Here is a 12,500-nt window from a genome sequence, read left to right on the forward strand (position 1 = left end):
CCTGGACCTCCCGAGGGAATTGTGTGTACAACCCTCAGAGGGGGGGCAGCTTGTTGCCAGACCGGAGTCGTGTGTGTGTGTATGAGCCCTTATTAGTTAATAACTAAATAAAGAGTTAAATAGTTAAACATCACTCAATAAAAGGGACACGTGTGAGTGTATTAATGAGCCCCAATTAGTAAAGGGGACATGTATGTAAAGAATAAGCCCTATTTTCCAGGAAAAAAGGGATAAAGTATGAATGCTTAAGCCTATGACTGAATAAATAAATAAATAAATAAATAAAAAGTTTGAAGTGGTGAGTGTGTTTAAACCCTATATTAATACTGTGCAATTATTCGGTTACTGTGTATAAAATATACTGTGATTTTGGCAATATTGTACATTAAGAAGTGATTATCATTTTAAAGCTTGTTAAGGAAGGTGGATATTTCTGGCAGTATACAATATTGGATGTTGTTGTAAGTAAAAGTTTATTCATTAAAATAAGTGCATAGGCACAAGTTAACGTACGACTAAGTGGTGGTGAAGTAGGTTATAAAGCATAATGGCAGCCTCTCCAGAGGAGATATTAGTGCTGAAACATCCTTTGTGTGCAGATCTCATAACTAAGGTCTCTAATAAATGGCAAAAGCGGACTAAAGATCTGTTTACTAAATGGCCAAAGGGAGGGTCATTTGATGTGACACTGTGTTCGGAGATGGAAGTTTTGATCAGAAATTATAAAACGGCATCAAGAGAGAAAAAGCGTGTACAGAGAGAGTCGAAAAGACAGCAGGAGAGAGAGATCCTAGCGTTGTTTAAGAAGGAGGGGGAGGAAGTAGTAAAACAGAAAAAGCAAGCTAGGAAAAAATCTAAAAAATCAGGAAGTGAGGCCCAGAGTAATGGAGGGGACATTTTAGTCACCCCTCCCCCATATGTGCAGACTGAAGGACAGTTCCCCATGCTTAAAGGCGTGGTGGAAGTGTCGGGTGAGATGCAAATGGAAGGTCATGTAGATTTAGACGGAGACTACAGAGATACGTGTGTGAAGTCAAGAAAGAGGCAGGAAAGGAAAACGGATAGAGAAGAAAGCACACCATTAGATTGTTACAAGGAAGTAAAGGCAGATCTACAGAGAGTGAAAAGGTTGTATGGGAAGGAAGATAAGTTAGAAGAATGGGAAGAGGTGCAAGCAAGTGGAGAGAGAACAGACAGGAGTGCTAAAACACCCGTAAAAAGTCAGATACAGTTAGATACAACATTAAGGACTGGGCGTGGGCCCTTGTGCAGTGGAGAGGAAGGGGGTGAAGAGGATTTGTCAGTTAACATAGGTAGTTGGAAACTGGGAAGGGACACAGGGAGACTCAGGGACCTAGCTCCACAATTTCCAATCTTAATTAAAGGTGCACGGGGACAATATGTACCGTGGGCAACTCAGGATCTCGAGGGGCTTGTCAACCGCCTCCCTAACATTCACGAGGGTGCAGGGAAATGGATTAAGGTCTTAGAAGAGGAGACCTCAGGCAAGCTGTTGTCGGTGGGGGACATAAAAGCTCTGTTGGCAAAGATTTTAGGCGGAGGGAAATTGGAGGAGATCCTCCAGGCTTCTGACCTGAGCGAGGCCATAGATACATACCATATGGATGGAACTGTGTTTGATGCTTATCGTCCTTCTGTGTGGCAAGCTTTGCGTACTGAATATCCAACTAGAGTAGACCCAAAAGCTTTAAAGGGGGATGAGTTGGAAGAAACAGAGAATCCAACTCTGTACATCCAGAAGCAGCTAAAGAGATGGAAGCAAGAGACTGAAAGTGATCCAGAAGGAGATGCATTGTTGTCTACGCTGTTCAGACAAACCATAGTAAATGCCATGCCTCAACCAGTAAAAAGTAAACTGGAAGATGTGGTCGGCTTAACCTCTAAATCACACAAAGAATTCTGTGATCACGTCACACATGCTGTTGAACAGTATAGAAAAAATGAGCAGAAGTTGAGAGCTCAAGAAAAAGAACTGCAAAGAAAACTGGCTCAGTTACAGCTTGAAGAACTAACAAAGAAAAACAAGAGAAAAGTCCAAGCTACTCTAAGAACAGAGGAAGCAGAGCAAATGTCCGTGAGGGCCCCAAGCAATCCATCATCCACAGTCCAGCCAGCGGCAGTTACTGCGATGACAGCACCAGCCGCATTCTCTCCAAACTCAAACCAGATGCCTGCGCCTGTCATTAACGTGTTTACTCAAAAGCCAGGGCCGAGGGAGTGGAGAGCCAATCAACAACAGAGAGGACAAAGGAACCCTCAGTCTAGCTTTCCCCCAGGCGTATGTTGGGGGTGTGGACAAGCTGGACACAACAGATCACACTGCCTTTCCCACCCATGGCCTCAAGCCCAAAGAAATGCGGTGGGAGGGGGGTGGCAACAGCCTCCTCGAGATCAAGTTCAAGGCCCAGTAAACCCATGGGGGGGTCCAAAGCTGGGATATTAGGGGTGCCCAGAGAATCCTACAGGGGAGAATCAGTTACCTATTTTAACAACTAGTGCAGAACAAGAACCCATGTTACACATTGAGGTAGACGGTAAAAGTACACCCATGTTAATTGATACAGGAGCGGTTTATACATGCTTAAACTTAAGTCATGCCTCACATCTCCCCATGTCTGGAAAATTTGCCAAGACAGTAGGATTCTCGGGAAAAAAGCAGTTAATTCCTATGACCGCTCCAGTCCGTCTACAAACTAACAACAAAAGTGTGACCCTACCTGTATTAGTTTCAAGTCAGACACCGGTAAATTTATTAGGAAGAGATGCTTTATGTAAATTAGGACTGCAAATATTGTGTTCCCCAGAGGGTGTGTATGTTGACATGAAAGGTATTAAAAATCAAATGGTAATGCTTGAGCCACAAGCAAATGTGTATTGGGTAGGACAGCTGGAAAAAGACGTTAGTCAAATAATCCATAAATGGGGAAAGTTTATTAAAGCACAAATTCCTGAAGCACAACTGCCTTGTTCGGCTTTCCACTGCACAATGATTTATGACCCAGCTAAAGACACTGACTTAGAACAGACATGGCAGAAAGAGACAAGAGAGAACAAGGTTGAGTTAATCACACAGTACATCATCATAGGCCAGCAAGGAGCAGCTATCAGTGTAGATGAGTGTGATTTTGTAAAAAGGTGGTTTAATGTAACTGATTCTGTTCCTCATGTGACGTTGTATGTAGGAAAAAACTACAGCTCAAAGGACTTAGGACCAATGATGAAAAAAGCTAAAGAGGTCCAGTGGGAATCAACCATAAATCCATTGATTTTTCATTCTGTAGATAAAAACTATATGAAAATCTTGTGTGGTAATAACTTGATTGGTACTCCTCAGGAAGTAGTAATTAGCAGCAACTCACAACCCCAAATGACATCAGCCTCTGAAGTAACTGACACTGCCGAGGAAGAATTGTATGAGGACATGGAAAATCAGGTCCAACCTGAATTATGGTCTCGGCATGATACAGATGTAGGTCTAATTAAGTCAGCCAGCCCAATTCAAGTACAACTTAAACCAAATGTAAAACTGCCCAGGATAAGACAATATCCTTTGCGACCTGAGGCAGAAGCTGGCATAAAAAACACTATTGAAGGCCTTGTAAAAGCATCTGTGCTAGAAGAGACAACGAGTTGTTGTAATACTCCAATTTTCCCGGTGATCAAGCCAGGTACAAATAAATGGCGTCTTGTGCATGATTTGCGTGCAATTAATAATATAACTGAAGATTACCCAGCTGATGTTCCAAATCCACACACACTGCTGACTAATGTCCCTCCTGATGCCAAGTACTTTACTGTGATTGATCTTTGTTCAGCTTTTTTCAGTATTCCAGTGGCGGAAGAGAGTAGGTATTTGTTTGCGTTTACATATGCGGGTAAACAATATACATATTGTAGGATGGCTCAAGGATTCAAACACTCACCAAATATCTTTAATCAGGTGTTAAAAGCTGATTTATCAGATTTAATAATGGAGAGTAACCTGCTGCAATATATGGATGATCTCGTAATCTGCTCATCCTCTTTAGAAGCATGCCATAGAGATTCCATTAAAGTGCTCAACAAGCTTGCACAGGGAGGTCATAAAGTGTCTAAAGCTAAGTTGCAATACTGCAAACCCCAAGTTGAATATTTAGGGCGGCAAATTTCTCATGGTTCAATAGCCATAGCGCCTACCCAGTTAGAAGGCATAAGTAAAGCACCGTTACCACAAACAGTTAAACAGTTGATGACCTTCCTAGGCTTAACAGGTTTCAGTGCTGACTGGATTGAGGAGTATGCAGTAAAAACAGCTCCACTGAGGGAGATAATGAAAGACGAAGGAGTGCAAAATCTAAGTGCTCCCTTAAAGTGGAACACAGATGCATTGTTAGCTTTCGAATCCATCAAAAAAGAAATGCAGACAGCACCTACCTTAGGTATACCTGATTATACCAAACCGTTCTATCTGTATGTGGCTAACCGAGCTGATGGATATGCCTCAGCTGTGTTGATGCAGGAAACCTGCAGTGGTAGGAGGAAACAGCCCCTAGCTTATTACAGCACTAAGCTAGATAATGTAGCACAAGGTTATCCTCCTTGCTACCAACAGGGTCTTGCAGCAGTACATTATGCATATGACAAAGCATCCACTTTGACTATGGGTTACCCAGTAACTATTTACACACATCATAAGGTGGTAGAATTAATAGAACAAGGGAAATTTGTTCTTACTCAAGCTCGCATTCTAGCATATTCTTCACTGCTCACATATCCTGACATTACTATAAAGAGGTGTGACACAGTTAATCCAGCTGAATTGATTCCTTTAACTTTTGAAGGAGTAGCTCATGATTGTGTGGCGAATTCATTGTCATTTACCAGGTTACGGCCTGATCTTGAGTCTAAACCTATAGCTGACGCAGAAGTCACTTACTTCATTGATGGATCTAGCTTTAGAGACCATGTAGGAAGTCACACGGGGTATTCAGTAGTAATGAAGGATGGAGAAGATTTTAAACCTATTTTGTCTCAGCACTGTTCACAACCGTGTTCGGCTCAGTTAGCCGAGCTAAAAGCACTCACCGCCGCTTGCCAATTAGCCAAAGGACTAGTGGCAAATATTTTTACAGATTCAGCCTATTCGCATGGTGTATGTCATCTGTTTGGAGCAGTGTGGAAACAAAGAGGGTTTAAAAGAAGCGATGGAACTCCCATTCAGCATGCTGAGCAAATAAGTAAGCTAATGTCTGCTATGATGCTACCAAAAAGATTGGCTATCATTAAATGTCAGGCCCATAAAAAGGGAAATGATTATATCACTAAGGGTAACAACATAGCAGACTTAGAAGCAAAGCAAGCATCTAAGTGTCAACTAGCTGTACAAGTGCCAATAGTCCTTATAGAACCGCAGCCTCAGTTGGAGGATATTATTCGGATTCAACAGCAAGCAGGACCGTATGAGCATTCTATGTGGCTCCAGAGGGGAGCTCAGAAGGATGCACAGAGTATTTGGCGTTCACATGAAGGTCTGATCATAGCTCCTACAGCGTTGTTGAACATTTTGATTTCAGATGCTCATGGATTTGATCATTGTGCTAGAGGAGAGGTTGTGAGGAAAATTAAGCAACAAGGATATTGGTCTCCATATCTGCATGCTATGGTTGATGAGTTTCTAGCTTCATGTGAGATATGTGCTAAGCATAACGTTAGAAAAGGAACAGCGACACCTATTGGCCATATACCGGTACCAGAGGGACCTTTTAAGCATTTGGTTATGGATTATGTGGATATGATAAAGTGTGTTCGAGGCAAGAGATACATGCTTGTAGTAATTGACAGATTTAGTAGATGGGTAGAAGCAATGCCATCTGCTGATGAAGGGGCAGGAACAGTTGTGAAATTCCTCACAAGAGAGGTGATACCTAGGTTTGGAATTCCATCAGAAATCAGTTCAGACAACGGATCCGCGTTCATTCAGAAAACGGTAAAGCAGGTATTACAACAGTTGAGAATAAAGCAAAGATTTGGGTGTGTCTATCATCCGCAGTCTCAAGGTATGGTAGAGAGAATAAATGGAACACTCAAAGCTAAACTTAACAAGATTTGTGCTAGTACAAAACTTAACTGGGTTGATGCTTTACCTCTTGCACTAATGAGTTATCGCATGCAAATTAACAGAAATACCCATCTAACCCCGCATGAAATGCTTACGGGTCGACCCATGCCTGTGCCATTCTGTAGAGGGCCCTATAAAGGCCCACCTCTAGAACAATTACAACTGGAACTCAGATCATATATAAAGAAACTAACTGCCATACATAAAGCCATTTATGTGCAGGAAAAAAGCAAGGAGCCGGAGGAAGAGAAAGACGCGCCGTGTCCCATCACTCCAGGAGACCAGGTCTATCTGCGTGTGTTCAGGAGGAAGTGGCACGAACCCAGAAGGGAGGGGCCATACAAGGTCGTAGCAGCCACCCCCACAGCAGTCCAAGTGGAAGGCAAAACCACCTGGTATCACTTAAACCATTGCACAAGAATCCCTAAAGTAAGTAAGGGAAAGAGTGCAGAAGAAGAAGAAGAAGACCCACCACCCGACAGTGATAAAGTATAGAGTTTTGAAATCTGGGTAACGGGGTGGAGGAAATAAAGAAGAAAAATGGGGAAAATAGAGTGGGCAGCCTACCTAATGATCATTATTTTCCAGGTATTAATTCAAGCTGTGGTCAGCTCACCTCCACCAAGAACCAACCAGACTTCCCAAGAATTAACCTTACAGCAAGTAAATGTTGGTCAAAAGGTTCTTAGTTATCAATCTATGGGCAGGAAAAAGGAAAAACTCTTAAGCATGGCACAAAGTAATGAATGGTATAAATGGGCTGCCTACACAGCCCAGGAAAATAGAATAACTAGTTGTTTGGTTTGTACTCCATCACCATTAGAAAAGGTTATAGTGGTACCCAATCCATATGACTTTAGACATTGTGCAAAATTTACCCAACAGTTTTGTCATCTACATGTCTTCCGAAGACCTCTGTGTCCAGCTGAATGTTTAGCAATATTGAGTAGTCCAGATTATTTTAATAATTTCCATACACCTGAATGGGGGGAATGGTGCCAGCAGCTAGATGTAAGAATTGAGGAAAAAAAGATAGAAATCCCCTCTGAGTATGAAATAGATTATACTCTTGAGTATGAATGTTTCAATAAAACAGTGGGAAATAACAGTGTGGGAGAATTTCAAGGTAATTGTATGATAATGTGGCATCTGGACACTGGCTCTTTTACACGAATGGATGTTCATAAGAAAACTATACTTCATGCAACAGTCACAGTGCAGGGTAATATAACTATAACACATAACTGCATGAATCAAACATTATTGTTTCCTTTAAAGTTCCGTTATGATGACCAATCAATACCAGTAGCTGATTTTTTCTGGCTTTGTGGAGGAACATTATTGAGGGCAACATTACCAAAAAGTTGGAGAGGAATCTGTGCTAGAATCCGGATGCTTCAAGAAATGTCAATAGCGGGCTGGAATATAGACCAGCCTGTACAGCGTAACTCAAAAGACCATCATAGAATGAGAAGGGCTTATCAGGCAGATCCCAACGTGTACATAGACTCAGTAGGCCAACCCAGGGGTATACCTAATGAATTTAAAGCCAGAGATGAGGTAAAATCTGAATTTGAGTCTATTTTTTTATGGATAACACCTAATAAAAATGCTGAATGGATTAACTATATTTACTACAATCAACAGAGATTTATCAATTATACCGAGGATGCTTTGGCTGCTTTAGGAGAACAATTAGTAGCTACTAGTACAATGACTTGGCAAAATAGACAAGCATTAAATTGGTTATTAGCTGAAAAAGGAGGTGTATGCATTCTGTTTGGTGATCAATGTTGTACATATATTCCTAATAACACAGCACCCGAGGGAAGTTTTACTAAAGCCATGAACCAACTAAAAAATCTGAGACGGGAAGTAACTGATAATGCTGGGAGAGATAGTAAAATATGGGACTGGTTAGATCTAAAACTGGGAGCTTGGGGAGCATGGTTTGCTAAATTTGGTATGTTTTTGGGATTTGCTATATTAATAGGAGGATTGTTGTTCTGTTGTGTGCTTCCTATATTAAAATCTTTGGTCATAAAAGCTACAGTTCAACAAATGGAAGTATTAAAATGGCAAGATGAAAAAATACCCTTAACCAATGACAAAGACATTTATGACCCTGACTGTGATTCACAAGAATCAGAAGAAGATTCAGGCACCTCGGACGAGGACGAAGAAGATGATTAACGATGAGCCATGCCTTGGGTGAAAGCACTGGCCAGGCCTCTCCCCAAAAGGCGACCCTCTACGATGCGCAAAGTATCTGGGTTGAAGATCCATATATTAGGACACAGCTGTTTGAAATTATATTTGCTTTTAAAATTGTACTGTATTATGCATGGATCAGTTTAAACTATACATATATGTTATCCAAGTTATTTAGCTTAATGTAATCCTAGGAAATCACTGTATTACTCATATATGCATGTCATGTTATTGTGTTATGGAAAGTACTGTATAAGGTAAAGGAGGTCAAGTCTTTTACTCTGTCCTAGTCAAATGAGGGCGGAGAAGTTTGGCTCGATCTTCGCTAGAGTACAAATACATGGGTTGGTCATTGATAAAAGTCCAGTGATTTAAATTAATCACTAGCTAGTGTAAGAGGGGCTAGCACATGGATTTGCACTCTAGATAACCAGTGATATGGGACTTATAAGCCCCAGAGGGGGGGATATGGAAGTAAATTTTATTTGATTTTCTTTGGTTTTACTTCCTTTTAAGGAATAAATGGTAGCCCATAGGAAAGTACTCAGCAATGTGTGTGCGAAGCTGCACGTATAGGCCTGAGAGTCTGCTTGCATAAGCAGTCTGATATATACATTGAGGCCCCTAGACTGGGGAAGCTTGAAGAACCCCAGATGTTTAGGATGACATCGTTGCATGTAGAATGAATTCTTTTGTCCTGGTTGACTATATAAGTGGCGAGCCGACGGGACAGTGTTGCGATTCTGCAGTCTCCCCCGGCCGTTATTGCATGATAAATAAAGGTCGTGATCTTCTGAAACCAAAGCCTGGGTCTTCAATCAATTTCCACAACAACCCATGGTGAGTTTTGTTTCTCCACATAATCTGATGGTGAGCGTTGAGTTGTGTAATCCAGTTGATCGCGTTTGAGTTGCTGCAGCAGCGGCTGAGCCCCAGTGGCCTAATGGATAAGGCACTGGCCTCCTAAGCCAGGGATTGTGGGTTCGAGTCCCATCTGGGGTGGTTGTGGCTGGCAGAGTGGCGCAGCGGAAGCGTGCTGGGCCCATAACCCAGAGGTCGATGGATCGAAACCATCCTCTGCTAAGACCTGTGCTTTTGAATCCCCTCATACAAACAAGGTCAATGATCCTGTAGTGTTCATTTACAGCAAAGGGTCTCCTGAGAACAGGGAGATTCACAACTAGACAGTTCCTAGCTCTCTTCTAAATAAATGGGCTGCCTACACAGCCCAGGAAAATAGAATAACTAGTTGTTTGGTTTGTACTCCATCACCATTAGAAAAGGTTATAGTGGTACCCAATCCATATGACTTTAGACATTGTGCAAAATTTACCCAACAGTTTTGTCATCTACATGTCTTCCGAAGACCTCTGTGTCCAGCTGAATGTTTAGCAATATTGAGTAGTCCAGATTATTTTAATAATTTCCATACACCTGAATGGGGGGAATGGTGCCAGCAGCTAGATGTAAGAATTGAGGAAAAAAAGATAGAAATCCCCTCTGAGTATGAAATAGATTATACTCTTGAGTATGAATGTTTCAATAAAACAGTGGGAAATAACAGTGTGGGAGAATTTCAAGGTAATTGTATGATAATGTGGCATCTGGACACTGGCTCTTTTACACGAATGGATGTTCATAAGAAAACTATACTTCATGCAACAGTCACAGTGCAGGGTAATATAACTATAACACATAACTGCATGAATCAAACATTATTGTTTCCTTTAAAGTTCCGTTATGATGACCAATCAATACCAGTAGCTGATTTTTTCTGGCTTTGTGGAGGAACATTATTGAGGGCAACATTACCAAAAAGTTGGAGAGGAATCTGTGCTAGAATCCGGATGCTTCAAGAAATGTCAATAGCGGGCTGGAATATAGACCAGCCTGTACAGCGTAACTCAAAAGACCATCATAGAATGAGAAGGGCTTATCAGGCAGATCCCAACGTGTACATAGACTCAGTAGGCCAACCCAGGGGTATACCTAATGAATTTAAAGCCAGAGATGAGGTAAAATCTGAATTTGAGTCTATTTTTTTATGGATAACACCTAATAAAAATGCTGAATGGATTAACTATATTTACTACAATCAACAGAGATTTATCAATTATACCGAGGATGCTTTGGCTGCTTTAGGAGAACAATTAGTAGCTACTAGTACAATGACTTGGCAAAATAGACAAGCATTAAATTGGTTATTAGCTGAAAAAGGAGGTGTATGCATTCTGTTTGGTGATCAATGTTGTACATATATTCCTAATAACACAGCACCCGAGGGAAGTTTTACTAAAGCCATGAACCAACTAAAAAATCTGAGACGGGAAGTAACTGATAATGCTGGGAGAGATAGTAAAATATGGGACTGGTTAGATCTAAAACTGGGAGCTTGGGGAGCATGGTTTGCTAAATTTGGTATGTTTTTGGGATTTGCTATATTAATAGGAGGATTGTTGTTCTGTTGTGTGCTTCCTATATTAAAATCTTTGGTCATAAAAGCTACAGTTCAACAAATGGAAGTATTAAAATGGCAAGATGAAAAAATACCCTTAACCAATGACAAAGACATTTATGACCCTGACTGTGATTCACAAGAATCAGAAGAAGATTCAGGCACCTCGGACGAGGACGAAGAAGATGATTAACGATGAGCCATGCCTTGGGTGAAAGCACTGGCCAGGCCTCTCCCCAAAAGGCGACCCTCTACGATGCGCAAAGTATCTGGGTTGAAGATCCATATATTAGGACACAGCTGTTTGAAATTATATTTGCTTTTAAAATTGTACTGTATTATGCATGGATCAGTTTAAACTATACATATATGTTATCCAAGTTATTTAGCTTAATGTAATCCTAGGAAATCACTGTATTACTCATATATGCATGTCATGTTATTGTGTTATGGAAAGTACTGTATAAGGTAAAGGAGGTCAAGTCTTTTACTCTGTCCTAGTCAAATGAGGGCGGAGAAGTTTGGCTCGATCTTCGCTAGAGTACAAATACATGGGTTGGTCATTGATAAAAGTCCAGTGATTTAAATTAATCACTAGCTAGTGTAAGAGGGGCTAGCACATGGATTTGCACTCTAGATAACCAGTGATATGGGACTTATAAGCCCCAGAGGGGGGGATATGGAAGTAAATTTTATTTGATTTTCTTTGGTTTTACTTCCTTTTAAGGAATAAATGGTAGCCCATAGGAAAGTACTCAGCAATGTGTGTGCGAAGCTGCACGTATAGGCCTGAGAGTCTGCTTGCATAAGCAGTCTGATATATACATTGAGGCCCCTAGACTGGGGAAGCTTGAAGAACCCCAGATGTTTAGGATGACATCGTTGCATGTAGAATGAATTCTTTTGTCCTGGTTGACTATATAAGTGGCGAGCCGACGGGACAGTGTTGCGATTCTGCAGTCTCCCCCGGCCGTTATTGCATGATAAATAAAGGTCGTGATCTTCTGAAACCAAAGCCTGGGTCTTCAATCAATTTCCACAACAACCCATGGTGAGTTTTGTTTCTCCACATAATCTGATGGTGAGCGTTGAGTTGTGTAATCCAGTTGATCGCGTTTGAGTTGCTGCAGCAGCGGCTGAGCCCCAGTGGCCTAATGGATAAGGCACTGGCCTCCTAACCCAGAGGTCGATGGATCGAAACCATCCTCTGCTAAGACCTGTGCTTTTGAATCCCCTCATACAAACAAGGTCAATGATCCTGTAGTGTTCATTTACAGCAAAGGGTCTCCTGAGAACAGGGAGATTCACAACTAGACAGTTCCTAGCTCTCTTCTCTGAACTGTACTAAACATTTTTTAATTTTTCACTGGGTTAGTTTTTGTTATTTCTATTGAAATTTGAAATAAAACAAACTATAAGCATTTTTCGTGTGGATCACATAATTCAATCATAACTGGACTTAAAATTCCCACAATGTTGGTGAAACCCTTCATGGTAGCAGGCTACTCCAGGTGGGAAACCCTATTTAGCATCTTATATGCACCCATGGTGAGTTTTGTTTCTCCACATAATCTGATGGTGAGCCTGAGTTGTGTAATCCAGTTGATCGCGTTTGAGTTGCTGCAGCAGCGGCTGAGCCCCAGTGGCCTAATGGATAAGGCACTGGCCTCCTAAGCCAGGGATTGTGGGTTCGAGTCCCATCTGGGGTGGTTGTGG

The 12,500-nt window shown here is 41.4% G+C and overlaps 2 non-coding genes across 2 annotated transcripts; both read left to right on the plus strand.

Annotated features, from left to right (window-relative positions):
* Positions 1 to 9,258: 9,258 nt before the first annotated feature.
* On the plus strand, positions 9,259 to 9,331 carry trnar-ccu (transfer RNA arginine (anticodon CCU)). The gene has a single exon. It is a non-coding gene; the product is annotated as a tRNA-Arg (tRNA).
* Positions 9,332 to 12,420: 3,089 nt separating this feature from the next.
* Positions 12,421 to 12,493, plus strand: trnar-ccu (transfer RNA arginine (anticodon CCU)). The gene has a single exon. It is a non-coding gene; the product is annotated as a tRNA-Arg (tRNA).
* Positions 12,494 to 12,500: the final 7 nt, after the last annotated feature.

This window comes from Clarias gariepinus, chromosome 17, assembly GCF_024256425.1.
Source record: "Clarias gariepinus isolate MV-2021 ecotype Netherlands chromosome 17, CGAR_prim_01v2, whole genome shotgun sequence".
Taxonomy (NCBI): Eukaryota; Metazoa; Chordata; class Actinopteri; order Siluriformes; family Clariidae; genus Clarias; species Clarias gariepinus.